We start from the raw sequence: 12,749 nt of genomic DNA on the forward strand, positions 1-12,749 counted from the left end.
CGCGGTACCATGTTTTGCTCGGCCTTCTGTCGATGAAGCACAGGTAAAGGGACAAGTCATTGCAGACAGAGAAATAAGTAGATAGACAGATAGATGAAAGTACTAAAAAAGAGTTTTACGCGGACGTGATTAGAACACGCAACCTTCTGATCTGGAATCAAACGTGCTAAAGTTGCGCCACCGAGTCCGCTTAGGATGCTGTTCGCACACACGTGGTAGCATGTTTTGCACGGCCTTATGTCGATGAAGCACAGGTAAAGGGACAAGTAATTTTAGACAGACAAATAAGTAGATAGACAGATAGATGAAAATAAAAAAAGAGAGAACTTCACATCGACGTGATTCGAACACGCAACCTTCTGATCTGGAGTCAGACGTCCTACCGGGTCGCCACCGAGTTCACTTAGTGTAGCCGTGCGCACACACGCAGTAGCATGTATTGCTCGGCCTTCTGTCGATGAAGCATAGGTTAAGAGAGAAGTCATTGTAGACAGACAAATAAGTAGACAGATAGTTGAAAACAATAAAAAAGAGAATTTGACCCCGACGTGATTCGAACACGCAACCTTCTGATCTGGAGTCAGACGCGCTACCGTTGCGCCACCGAGTCCGCTTAGGGTAGCCGTTCGCACACAGGTGGTAGCATGTTTTCTCGGCCTTCTGTCGATGAAGCACAGGTAAAGAGACAAGTCATTGTAGCCAGAAAAATAAGTAGATAGACAGATTGATGAAAATAAGAAAAAAGGAAATTTGATCCAGACGTGATTCAAACTCGCAACCTTCTGATCTGTAGTCAGACATGCTAACATGTCGCCACCGAGTCCGTTTAGTGTGGCCGTTCGCACACACGTGGTAGCATGATTTGCTCGGCCTTCTGTCGATGAAGCACACCTAAAGAGAAGAGTCATTGTAGACAGACAAATAAGTAGATAGACAGATAGATGAAAATAGTAGAAAAGAGAACTTGACCCGAACGTGATTCGAACCCGCAACCTTCTGATCTTGAGTCAGACGTGCTACTGTGTCACCACCGAGTCCATTTTGTGTAGCCGTTCGCACACACGTGGTAGCATGTTTTCTCGGCCTTCTATCGATGAAGCACAGGTAAAGAAACAAGTCGTTGTAGACAGACAAAGAGGTAGATAGACAGATGAAAATAACAAAAACGAGAACTTAACACGGACGTGATTCGAACAGGCAACCCTCTGATCCGTAGTAAGACGCGCTACCGTGTCGCCACCGAATCCACTTAGCGTAGCTGTTTGCACACACGCGGTAGCTTGTTTTGCTCGGCCTTCTGTCGATGAAGCACAGGTAACGAGACAAGTCATTGTACACAGACAAATAAGTAGATAGACAAATAGATGAAAATAAGAAAAAAGAGAATTTGACCCGGACGTGATTCGAACACGCAACCTTGTGATATGGAGATAGACGTGCTACCGTGTTGCCACCTAGTCCACTTGGTGAAGCCGTTCGTACACACGCGGTAGCATGTTTCGCTCGGCCTTCTGTCGATGAAGCACAGGTAAAGAGACAAGTCATCGTAGACAGACAAACAAAAAGTTAAACAGATGAAAATAATAAAAAAGAGAATTCGACCCGGACGTGATTCGAACACGCATTCTTCTGATCTGGAGTCAGACGTGCTACCATGTCGCCACCGAGTCCGTTAGGTAACCATTCGCACACACGTGGTAGCATGTTTTGCTCAGTCTTCTGTCGATGAAGCACGGGAAAAAAGACAAGTCATTGTAGACATACAAATAAGTAGATAGACAGATAGATGAAAATAATAAAAAAGAGAACCTAACACGGACGTGATTCGAACGCGCAACCCTCTGATCTGGAGTCGGACGTGCTACCATGTCGCCACCGAGTCCACTTTGTGTAGCCGTTCGCACACACGCGGTAGCATGTTTTGCTCGGCCTTCTGTCGATGCAGTACGGGTAAAGAGACAAGTCATTGTAGACAGACAAATAAGTGAATAGACAGATGAAAATAATAAAAAAAAAATTTGACCCGGACTTCATTCGAACACGCAACCTTCTGATCTGGAGTAAGACGCGTTAAAGTTTCGCCACTGAGTCCGCTTAGAGCAACCGTTCGCACACACGCGGTAGCATGTTTTGCTCGGCCTTCTGTCGATGAAGCACAGGTAAAGGGAGAAGTCATTGCAGACAGAGAAATAAGTAGATAGACAGATAGATGAAAATACTAAAAAGAGAGTTTGACGCGGACGTGATTAGAACACGCAACCTTCTGATCTAGAATCAAACGTGCTAAAGTTGCGCCACCGAGTCCACTTAGGGTAGCCGTTCGCACACACGTGGTAGCATGTTTTGCACGGCCTTATGTCGATGAAGCACAGGTAAAGGACAAGTCATTTTAGACAGACAAATAAGTAGATAGACAGATAGATGAAAATAACAAAAGAGAGAACTTCACATCGACGTGATTCGAACACGCAACCTTCTGATCTGGAGTCAGACGTCCTACCGGGTCGCCACCGAGTTGACTTAGTGTAGCCGTGCGCACACACGCAGTAGCATGTATTGCTCGGCCTTCTGTCGATGAAGCATAGGTTAAGAGAGAACTCATTGTAGACAGACAAATGGGTAGACAGATAGTTGAAAACAATAAAAAAGAGAATTTGACCCCGACGTGATTCGAACACGCAACCTTCTGATCTGGAGTCAGACGCGCTACCGTTGCGCCACCGAGTTCGCTTAGGGTAGCCGTTCGCACACACGTGGTAGCATGTTTTCTCGGCCTTCTGTCGATAAAGCACAGGTAAAGAGACAAGTCATTGTAGACAGAAAAATAAGTAGATAGACTGATTGATGAAAATAAGAAAAAAGGAAATTTGATCCAGACGTGATTCATACTCGCAACCTTCTGATCTGGAGTCAGACATGCTAACATGTCGCCACCGAGTCCGTTTAGGGTGGCCGTTCGCACACACGTGGTAGCATGCTTTGCTCGGCCTTCTGTCGAGGAAGCACAGCTAAAGAGAAGAGTACTTGTAGACAGACAAATAATAGATAGACAGATAGATGAAAATAATAAAAAGAGACTTTTACCCGGACGTGATTCGAACACGCAACCTTCTGATCTGGAGTCAGACGCGCTACCGTTGTGCCACTGAGTCCGCTTAGAGTAGCTGTTCGCACAAACGTGGTAGCATGTTTTTTCGGCCTTCTGTCGATGAAGCACAGGTAAAGAGACAAGTCGTTGTAGACAGACAAATAAGTAGATAGACAGAATGATGAGAATAAGAAAAAGGAAATTTGATCCAGACGTGATTAAAGCTCGCAACTTTCTGATCTGTAGTCAGACATGCTAACATGTCGCCACCGAGTCCGTTTAGGGTGGCCGTTCGCACACACGTGATAGCATGTTTTGCTCGGCCTTCTGTTGAGGAAGCACAGCTAAAGAGAAGAGTCATTGTAGACAGACAAAATAAGTAGATAGACAGATGAAAATAATAAAAAGAGAGCTTGACCCGGACGTGATTCGAACACGCAACCTTCCGATCTGGAGTCAGACATGCTACCGGGTTGCCACCGAGTCCACTTAGTGTAGCCGTACGCACACATGCGGTAGCATGTTTTGCTCGGCCTTCTGTCGATGCAGCACTGGTAAAGAGACAAGTCATTGTAGACAGACAAATAAGTAGATAGACAGATGAAAATATAAGAAAGAGAATTTGACCCGGACGCGATTCGAACACGCAACCTTCTGATCTGGAGTTGGACGCGCTAACAGTTTGCCACCGAGTCCATTTAGGGTAGCCGTTCGCACACACGTGGTAGCATGTTTTGCTTGGCCTTCTATCGATGAAGCACAGGTAAAGAGACAAGTCGTTGTAGGCAGACAAATAAGTAGATAGACAGATAGATGAAAATAATAAAAAAGAAAACCTAACACGGACGTGATTTGAACACGCAACCCTCCGATCTGGAGTCGGACGTGCTACCATGTCGCCACCGAGTCCACTTTGTGTAGCCGTTCGCACACACGCGGTAGCATGTTTTGCTCAGCCTTCTGTCGATGCAGCACAGGTAAAGAGACAAGTCATTGTAGACAGACAAATAAGTAGATAGACAGATGAAAATAATAAGAAAGAGAATTTGACCCCGACGCGATACGAACACGCAACCTTCTGATCTGGAGTAGGACGCACTAACAGTTCGCCACCGAGTCCACTTAGAGTAGCCGTTCTCACACACGTGGTAGCATGTTTTGCTCGGCCTTCTATAGATGAAGCACAGGTAAAGGAACAAGTCATTGTAGACAGACAAAGAGGTAGATAGACAGATGAAAATAACAAAAACGAGAACTTAACACGGACGTGATTCGAACAGGCAACCCTCTGATCCGTAGTAAGACGCGCTACCGTGTCGCCACCGAATCCACTTAGCGTAGCCGTTTGCACACACGCCGTAGCTTGTTTTGCTCGGCCTTCTGTCGATGAAGCACAGGTAACGAGACAAGTCATTGTACACAGACAAATAAGTAGATAGACAAATAGATGAAAATAAGAAAAAAGAGAATTTGACCCGGACGTGATTCGAACACGCAAGCTTCTGATCTGGAGTAAGACGTGTTAAAGTTGCGCCACTGAGTCCGCTTAGAGCAACCGTTCGCACACACGCGGTACCATGTTTTGCTCAGCCTTCTGTCGATGAAGCACAGGTAAAGGGAGAAGTCATTGCAGACAGAGAAATAAGTAGATAGACAGATAGATGAAAATACTAAAAAGAGAGTTTGACGCGGACGTGATTAGAACACGCAACCTTCTGATCTAGAATCAAACGTGCTAAAGTTGCGCCACCGAGTCCACTTAGGGTAGCCGTTCGCACACACGTGGTAGCATGTTTTGCACGGCCTTATGTCGATGAAGCACAGGTAAAGGACAAGTCATTTTAGACAGACAAATAAGTAGATAGACAGATAGATGAAAATAACAAAAGAGAGAACTTCACATCGACGTGATTAGAACACGCAACCTTCTGATCTGGAGTCAGACGTCCTACCGGGTCGCCACCGAGTTGACTTAGTGTTGCCGTGCGCACACACGCAGTAGCATGTATTGCTCGGCCTTCTGTCGATGAAGCATAGGTTAAGAGAGAACTCATTGTAGACAGACAAATAAGTAGACAGATAGTTGAAAACAATAAAAAAGAGAATTTGACCCCGACGTGATTCGAACACGCAACCTTCTGATCTGGAGTCAGACGCGCTACCGTTGCGCCACCGAGTTCGCTTAGGGTAGCCGTTCGCACACACGTGGTAGCATGTTTTCTCGGCCTTCTGTCGATAAAGCACAGGTAAAGAGACAAGTCATTGTAGACAGAAAAATAAGTAGATAGACAGATTGATGAAAATAAGAAAAAAGGAAATTTGATCCAGACGTGATTCATACTCGCAACCTTCTGATCTGGAGTCAGACATGCTAACATGTCGCCACCGAGTCCGTTTAGGGTGGCCGTTCGCACACACGTGGTAGCATGCTTTGCTCGGCCTTCTGTCGAGGAAGCACAGCTAAAGAGAAGAGTACTTGTAGACAGACAAATAAATAGATAGACAGATAGATGAAAATAATAAAAAGAGACTTTTACCCGGACGTGATTCGAACACGCAACCTTCTGATCTGGAGTCAGACGCGCTACCGTTGTGCCACTGAGTCCGCTATGAGTAGCTGTTCGCACAAACGTGGTAGCATGTTTTTTCGGCCTTCTGTCGATGAAGCACAGGTAAAGAGACAAGTCGTTGTAGACAGACAAATAAGTAGATAGACAGAATGATGAGAATAAGAAAAAGGAAATTTGATCCAGACGTGATTAAAGCTCGCAACTTTCTGATCTGTAGTCAGACATGCTAACATGTCGCCACCGAGTCCGTTTAGGGTGGCCGTTCGCACACACGTGGTAGCATGCTTTGCTCGGCCTTCTGTCGAGGAAGCACAGCTAAAGAGAAGAGTACTTGTAGACAGACAAATAAATAGATAGACAGAAAGATGAAAATAATAAAAAGAGACTTTTACCCAGACGTGATTCGAACACGCAACCTTCTCATCTGGAGTCAGACGTGCTACCGTGTCGCCATCGAATCCGCTTAGGGTAGCCGTTCGCACACACGCGGTAGCATGATTTTCTCGGCCTTCTGTCGATGAAGCACAGGTAAAGAGACATGTCATTGTAGACAGACAAATAAGTAGATAGACAGATGAAAATAATAAAAAGAGAACTTGACCCGGACGTGATTCGAACACGCAACCTTCTGATCTGGAGTCAGACGCGCTACCGTTGCGCCACCGAGTCCGCTTAGAGTAGCTGTTCGCACACACGTGGTAGCATGTTTTTTCGGCCTTCTGTCGATGAAGCACAGGTAAAGAGACAAGTCATTGTAGACAGACAAATAAGTAGATAGACAGAATGATGAAAATAAGAAAAAAGGAAATTTGATCCAGACGTGATTCAAGCTCGCAACTTTCTGATCTGTAGTCAGACATGCTAACATGTCGCCACCGAGTCCGTTTAGGGTGGCCGTTCGCACACACGTGGTAGCATGTTTTGCTCGGCCTTCTGTCGAGGAAGCACAGCTAAAGAGAAGAGTCATTGTAGACAGACAAAAGAGTAGATAGACAGATAGATGAAAATAATAAAGAGAGACTTTTACCCGGACCTGATTCGAACACGCAACCTTCTGATCTGGAGTCAGACGTGCTACCGTGTCGCCATCGAATCCGCTTAGGGTAGTCGTTCGCACACACGCGGTAGCATGATTTGCTCGGCCTTCTGTCGATGAAGCACAGGTAAAGAGACATGTCATTGTAGAGAGACAAATAAGTAGATAGACAGATGAAAATAATAAAAAGAGAGCTTGACCCGGACGTGATTCGAACACGCAACCTTCCGATCTGGAGTCAGACGTGCTACCGGGTTGCCACTGAGTCAACTTAGTGTAGCCGTACGCACACATGCGGTAGCATGTTTTGCTCGGCCTTCTGTCGATGCAGCACAGGTAAAGAGACAAGTCATTGTAGACAGACAAATAAGTAGATAGACAGATGAAAATAATAAGAAAGAGAATTTGACCCGGACGCGATACGAACACGCAACCTTCTGATCTGGAGTCGGACGCGCTAACAGTTCACCACCGAGTCCACTTAGGGTAGCCGTTCGCACACACGTGGTAGCATGTTTTGCTCGGCCTTCTATCGATGAAGCACAGGTAAAGAAACAATTCGTTGTAGACAGACAAAGAGGTAGATAGACAGATGAAAATAACAAAAACGAGAACTTAACACGGACGTGATTCGAACACGCAACCCTCTCATCCGTAGTAAGACGCGCCACCGTATCGCCACCGAATCCAATTAGCGTAGCCGTTCGCACACACGCAGTAGCTTGTCTTGCTCGGCCTTCAATCGATGAAGCACAGGCAATGAGACAAGTCATTGTACACTGACAAATAAGTAGATAGACAAATAGATGAAAATAAGAAAAAAGAGAATTTGACCCGGACGTGATTCGAACACGCAACCTTCTGATATGGAGACAGACGTGCTACCGTGTCGCCACCGAGTCCACTTAGTGAAGCCGTTCGTACACACGCGGTAGCATGTTTCGCTTGGCCTTTTGTCGATGAAGCACAGGTAAAGAGACAAGTCATCGTAGACAGACAAATAAAAAGTTAAACAGATGAAAATAATAAAAAAGAGAATTTGACCCGGACGTGATTCGAACACGCAACCTTCTGATCTGGAGTCAGACGTGCTACCGTATCGCCGCCGAGTACACTTAGTGTAGCCGTTCGCACACACGCGGTAGCATGTTTTGCTCGGCCTTCTGTCGATGAAGCACAGGTAAAGAGACAAGTCATTCTAGACAGACAAATAAGTGGATAGACAGATGAAAATAATAAAAAAAAGAATTTGACCCGGACTTGATTCGAACACGCAACCTTCTGATCTGGAGTAAGACGTGCTAAAGTTGCGCCACTGGGTCCGCTTAGAGTAATTGTTCGCACACACGCTGTAGCATGTTTTGCTCGGCCTTCTGTCGATGAAGCACAGGTAAAGGGACAAGTCATTGCAGATAGACAAATATGTAGATAGACAGATAGATGAAAATACTAAAAAGAGAATTTGACGCGGACGTGATTAGAACACGCAACCTTCTGATGTGGAGTCAGACGTGCTAAAGTTGCTTGCGCCACCGAGTCCGCTCAGGGCAGCCGTACGCACACACGTGGTAGCATGTTTTGCTCGGCCTTCTGTCGATGAAGCACTAGTAAAGAGACAAGTCATTGTAGGCAGACAAATAGGTAGATAGACAGATAGATGAAAATAACAAAAGAAAGAACTTGACATCGACGTGATTCGAACACGCAACCTTCTGATCTGGAGTCAGACGTCCTACCGGGTTGCCACCGAGTTGACTTAGTGTAGCCGTTCGCACACACGCAGTAGCATGTATTGCTCGGCCTTCTGTCGATGAAGCATAGGTAAAGAGAGAAGTCATTGTAGACAGACAAATAAGTAGACAAATAGTTGAAAACAATAAAAAAGAGAATTTGACCCCGACGTGATTCGAACACGCAACCTTCTGATCTGGAGTCAGACGCGCTACCGTTCCGCCACCGAGTCCGCTTAGGGTAGCCGTTCGCACACACGTGGTAGCATGTTTTTTCGGCCTTCTGTCGATGAAGCACAGGTAAAGAGACAAGTCATTGTAGACAGATAAATAAGTAGATAGACAGATTGATGAAAATAAGAAAAAAGGAAATTTGATCCAGACGTGATTCAAACTCGCAACCTTCTGATCTGTAGTCAGACATGCTAACATGTCGCCACCGAGTCCGTTTAGTGTGGCCGTTCGCACACACGTGGTAGCATGATTTGCTCGGCCTTCTGTCGAAGAAGCACACCTAAAGTGAAGAGTCATTGTAGACAGACAAATAAGTAGATAGACAGATAGATGAAAATAGTAGAAAAGAGAACTTGACCCGAACGTGATTCGAACCCGCAACCTTCTGATCTTGAGTCAGACGTGCTACTGTGTCACCACCGAGTCCATTTTGTGTAGCCGTTCGCACACACGTGGTAGCATGTTTTATCGGCCTTCTATCGATGAAGCACAGGTAAAAAAACAAGTCGTTGTAGACAGACAAAGAGGTAGATAGACAGATGAAAATAACAAAAACGAGAACTTAACACGGACGTGATTCGAACAGGCAACCCTCTGATCCGTAGTAAGACGCGCTACCGTCTCGCCACCGAATCCACTTAGCGTAGCTGTTTGCACACACGCGGTAGCTTGTTTTGCTCGGCCTTCTGTCGATGCAGTACAGGTAAAGAGACAAGTCATTGTAGACAGACAAATAAGTGAATAGACAGATGAAAATAATAAAAAAAAATTTGACCCGGACTTCATTCGAACACGCAACCTTCTGATCTGGAGTAAGACGTGTTAAAGTTGCGCAACTGAGTCCGCTTAGAGCAACCGTTCGCACACACGCGGTAGCATGTTTTGCTCGGCCTTCTGTCGATGAAGCACAGGTAAAGGGACAAGTCATTGCAGACAGAGAAATAAGTAGATAGACAGATAGATGAAAATACTAAAAAGAGAGTTTGACGCGGACGTGATTAGAACACGCAACCTTCTGATCTAGAATCAAACGTGCTAAAGTTGCGCCACCTAGTCCACTTAGGGTAGCCGTTCGCACACACGTGGTAGCATGTTTTGCACGGCCTTATGTCGATGAAGCACAGGTAAAGGACAAGTCATTTTAGACAGACAAATAAGTAGATAGACAGATAGATGAAAATAACAAAAGAGAGAACTTCACATCGACGTGATTCGAACACGCAACCTTCTGATCTGGAGTCAGACGTCCTACCGGGTCGCCACCGAGTTGACTTAGTGTAGCCGTGCGCACACACGCAGTAGCATGTATTGCTCGGCATTCTGTCGATGAAGCATAGGTTAAGAGAGAACTCATTGTAGACAGACAAATAAGTAGACAGATAGTTGAAAACAATAAAAAAGAGAATTTGACCCCGACGTGATTCGAACACGCAACCTTCTGATCTGGAGTCAGACGCGCTACCGTTGCGCCACCGAGTTCGCTTAGGGTACCCGTTCGCACACACGTGGTAGCATGTTTTCTCGGCCTTCTGTCGATAAAGCACAGGTAAAGAGACAAGTCATTGTAGACAGAAAAATAAGTAGATAGACAGATTGATGAAAATAAGAAAAAAGGAAATTTGATCCAGACGTGATTCATACTCGCAACCTTCTGATCTGGAGTCAGACATGCTAACATGTCGCCACCGAGTCCGTTTAGGGTGGCCGTTCGCACACACGTGGTAGCATGCTTTGCTCGGCCTTCTGTCGAGGAAGCACAGCTAAAGAGAAGAGTACTTGTAGACAGACAAATAAATAGATAGACAGATAGATGAAAATAATAAAAAGAGACTTTTACCTGGACGTGATTCGAACACGCAACCTTCTGATCTGGAGTCAGACGCGCTACCGTTGCGCCACTGAGTCCGCTTAGAGTAGCTGTTCGCACAAACGTGGTAGCATGTTTTTTCGGCCTTCTGTCGATGAAGCACAGGTAAAGAGACAAGTCATTGTAGACAGACAAATAAGTAGATAGACAGAATGATGAGAATAAGAAAAAGGAAATTTGATCCAGACGTGATTAAAGCTCGCAACCTTCCGATCTGGAGTCAGACATGCTACCGGGTTGCCACCGAGTCCACTTAGTGTAGCCGTACGCACACATGCGGTAGCATGTTTTGCTCGGCCTTCTGTCGATGCAGCACTGGTAAAGAGACAAGTCATTGTAGACAGACAAATAAGTAGATAGACAGATGAAAATATAAGAAAGAGAATTTGACCCGGACGCGATTCGAACACGCAAACTTCTGATCTGGAGTCGGACGCGCTAACAGTTTGCCACCGAGTCCATTTAGGGTAGCCGTTCGCACACACGTGGTAGCATGTTTTGCTTGGCCTTCTATCGATGAAGCACAGGTAAAGAGACAAGTCGTTGTAGACAGACAAATAAGTAGATAGACAGATAGATGAAAATAATAAAAAAGAAAACCTAACACGGACGTGATTTGAACACGCAACCCTCTGATCTGGAGTCGGACGTGCTACCATGTCGCCACCGAGTCCACTTTGTGTAGCCGTTCGCACACACGCGGTACCATGTTTTGCTCAGCCTTCTGTCGATGCAGCACAGGTAAAGGAACAAGTCGTTGTAGACAGACAAAGAGGTAGATAGACAGATGAAAATAACAAAAACGAGAACTTAACACGGACGTGATTCGAACAGGCAACCCTCTGATCCGTAGTAAGACGCGCTACCGTGTCGCCACCGAATCCACTTAGCGTAGCCGTTTGCACACACGCCCTAGCTTGTTTTGCTCGGCCTTCTGTCGATGAAGCACAGGTAACGAGACAAGTCATTGTACACAGACAAATAAGTAGATAGACAAATAGATGAAACTAAGAAAAAAGAGAATTTGACCCGGACGTGATTCGAACACGCAACCTTCTGATATGGAGATAGACGTGCTACCGTGTTGCCACCTAGTCCACTTAGTGAAGCCGTTCGTACACACGCGGTAGCATGTTTCGCTCGGCCTTCTGGCGATGAAGCACAGGTAAAGAGACAAGTGATCGTAGACTGACAAATAAAAAGTTAAACAGATAAAAATAATAAAAAAGAGAATTTGACCCGGACGTGATTCGAACACGCATTCTTCTTATCTGGAGTCATACGTGCTACCGTGTCGCCACCGAGTCCGTTAGGTAACCATTCGCACACTCGTGGTAGCATGTTTTGCTCAGCCTTCTGTCGATGAAGCACAGGTAAAGGGACAAGTCATTGTAGACATACAAATAAGTAGATAGACAGATAGATGAAAATAATAAAAAAGAGAACCTAACACGGACGTGATTCGAACACGCAACCCTCTGATCTGGAGTCGGACGTGCTACCGTGTCGCCACCGAGTCCGCTTAGAGCAACCGTTCGCACACACACGGTACCATGTTTTGCTCGGCCTTCTGTCGATGAAGCACAGGTAAAGGGACAAGTCATTGCAGACAGAGAAATAAGTAGATAGACAGATAGATGAAAGTACTAAAAAAGAGTTTGACGCGGACGTGATTAGAACACGCAACCTTCTGATCTGGAATCAAACGTGCTAAAGTTGCGCCACCGAGTCCGCTTAGGATGCCGTTCGCACACACGTGGTAGCATGTTTTGCACGGCCTTATGTCGATGAAGCACAGGTAAAGGGACAAGTAATTTTAGACAGACAAATAAGTAGATAGACAGATAGATGAAAATAAAAAAAGAGAGAACTTCACATCGACGTGATTCGAACATGCAACCTTCTGATCTGGAGTCAGACGTCCTACCGGGTCGCCACCGAGTTCACTTAGTGTAGCCGTGCGCACACACGCAGTAGCATGTATTGCTCGGCCTTCTGTCGATGAAGCATAGGTTAAGAGAGAAGTCATTGTAGACAGACAAATAAGTAGACAGATAGTTGAAAACAATAAAAAAGGGAATTTGACCCCGACGTGATTCGAACACGCAACCTTCTGATCTGGAGTCAGACGCGCTACCGTTGCGCCACCGAGTCCGCTTAGGGTAGCCGTTCGCACACACGTGGTAGCATGTTTTCTCGGCCTTCTGTCGATGAAGCACAGGTA

The 12,749-nt window shown here is 45.7% G+C and overlaps 8 non-coding genes across 8 annotated transcripts; all 8 read right to left on the minus strand.

The window, feature by feature from the left end:
* Window positions 1-538: 538 nt before the first annotated feature.
* Window positions 539-610, minus strand: TRNAW-CCA (transfer RNA tryptophan (anticodon CCA)). The gene has a single exon. It is a non-coding gene; the product is annotated as a tRNA-Trp (tRNA).
* Window positions 611-2,655: 2,045 nt separating this feature from the next.
* On the minus strand, window positions 2,656-2,727 carry TRNAW-CCA (transfer RNA tryptophan (anticodon CCA)). The gene has a single exon. It is a non-coding gene; the product is annotated as a tRNA-Trp (tRNA).
* Window positions 2,728-5,195: 2,468 nt separating this feature from the next.
* TRNAW-CCA (transfer RNA tryptophan (anticodon CCA)) lies at window positions 5,196-5,267 on the minus strand. Its single transcript has one exon. It is a non-coding gene; the product is annotated as a tRNA-Trp (tRNA).
* Window positions 5,268-6,255: 988 nt separating this feature from the next.
* On the minus strand, window positions 6,256-6,327 carry TRNAW-CCA (transfer RNA tryptophan (anticodon CCA)). Its single transcript has one exon. It is a non-coding gene; the product is annotated as a tRNA-Trp (tRNA).
* A 2,258-nt stretch (window positions 6,328-8,585) lies between these two features.
* TRNAW-CCA (transfer RNA tryptophan (anticodon CCA)) lies at window positions 8,586-8,657 on the minus strand. The gene has a single exon. It is a non-coding gene; the product is annotated as a tRNA-Trp (tRNA).
* Window positions 8,658-10,065: 1,408 nt separating this feature from the next.
* TRNAW-CCA (transfer RNA tryptophan (anticodon CCA)) lies at window positions 10,066-10,137 on the minus strand. The gene has a single exon. It is a non-coding gene; the product is annotated as a tRNA-Trp (tRNA).
* A 353-nt stretch (window positions 10,138-10,490) lies between these two features.
* On the minus strand, window positions 10,491-10,560 carry TRNAW-CCA (transfer RNA tryptophan (anticodon CCA)). The gene has a single exon. It is a non-coding gene; the product is annotated as a tRNA-Trp (tRNA).
* Window positions 10,561-12,607: 2,047 nt separating this feature from the next.
* TRNAW-CCA (transfer RNA tryptophan (anticodon CCA)) lies at window positions 12,608-12,679 on the minus strand. Its single transcript has one exon. It is a non-coding gene; the product is annotated as a tRNA-Trp (tRNA).
* Window positions 12,680-12,749: the final 70 nt, after the last annotated feature.

The sequence above is a fragment of the Rhipicephalus microplus genome, chromosome 5 (assembly GCF_043290135.1).
Source record: "Rhipicephalus microplus isolate Deutch F79 chromosome 5, USDA_Rmic, whole genome shotgun sequence".
In the NCBI taxonomy this organism is placed as follows: domain Eukaryota; kingdom Metazoa; phylum Arthropoda; class Arachnida; order Ixodida; family Ixodidae; genus Rhipicephalus; species Rhipicephalus microplus.